The following is a 1309-nucleotide window of genomic DNA, read 5'->3' as shown; positions in this document are numbered from 1 at the left end:
GGGGGGGGGGGAATTAAGCATGACTCAGAATGTGACAAGGCTGACCCTTTGAAATACAGGGTTAGAATTACTCATTTTTGACTGGAGCAATGTGAAATAAAGTGTCTTGCTCAAGGACACAACGCATCGCCGGGAATTGAACGCTCGACCTCATGATCATGAGCCAAATACCCTAATCACTAAGCTACGCACCTTCGCACACACACACATATGTATGTATGTATGTATGTATGTATATATGTGTATGTGTTTGTGCGTGTATGTGTGTGTGTGGCTGTGTGTCTTTGTGTGTATGTGTGTGTGTGTGTAACTGTGTGTAGCTGTGTTTCTGCTTGTCCCCCAACCCCTTAACTGACATTGATTTCTTTTTATGTTCCCGGAACTTAGCGGTTCGGCAAAAAATCTAATAGAATAAGTGCCAGACTTCAAATAAGTAATGGGGTCGATTTGTTCGACCGAAGCCTTCAAGGTGATGCCCCAGTATGGCCGGAGTCCAATGACTGAAACAAGCAAAAGGTAAAAAGTTAACACCTCGTAATCCATCGATGATAGATTCTTTTAGCGTACTTTTGCATCATCCAATAGACTGCTGTAAATGAAAAATAAAATAAAAACGGATTGTTCCATTGTTCCAGACCATATAAACATTGTACTCTGCAAGAACTAAACAGCATCATTCTGTAGGGTAACATATTGCAGAATAGTATATGAGGGGTGCTGAAAAGTTCCTAGTTTTAAGAGTATCGCGAAAGGCCTGGCTGGAGGCCCAACCTTCCGAGTTCTTTTATAGCGCTTAGAAAAACTAAAGGACCACTGCAATAAGTGCGTGAATCTGAGGGAGAAATGTGCATAAATTCATATTTAATTGATCCTCCTGCATTTTCGTTTAGCCAAAGCCAGGAAATTTTCAGCACCCACTCGTGTATAGAATTACTAGCAAACAAGTAATAGAGCGTTAATTACTCTCTTTGACAAGATCAAGAATGAAGAGATCCCCATTGATGGAAATTTGCGTTGGTTGGGTCAAGTACACAAGAAGAACAACAGTAGACTCTCCAAACAAAATCCTTTACTCTCAACTATGCGCAAGAGGGAAAGAAACCATGGAAAACCTAGACTGAGATTCAGAGATACTGCAAAAAGGAAAGGAATGGAATTGTTCAAAATAAATGGCAAACCCAAGCGAAAAAAATGACCAGTATAGAAAAAGGTTATCAAGTCATGCACAGTGATAGTCACAATGGCTGCAGCTAATTAATAATATAATCTTTTTTGTTATATCGACCCCAGTATTCAGGTGGTACTTATT

The sequence above is a fragment of the Octopus bimaculoides genome, chromosome 12, assembly GCF_001194135.2.
Source record: "Octopus bimaculoides isolate UCB-OBI-ISO-001 chromosome 12, ASM119413v2, whole genome shotgun sequence".
Taxonomy (NCBI): Eukaryota; Metazoa; Mollusca; class Cephalopoda; order Octopoda; family Octopodidae; genus Octopus; species Octopus bimaculoides.
Note: the sequence above shows the minus strand (reverse complement) of the source record.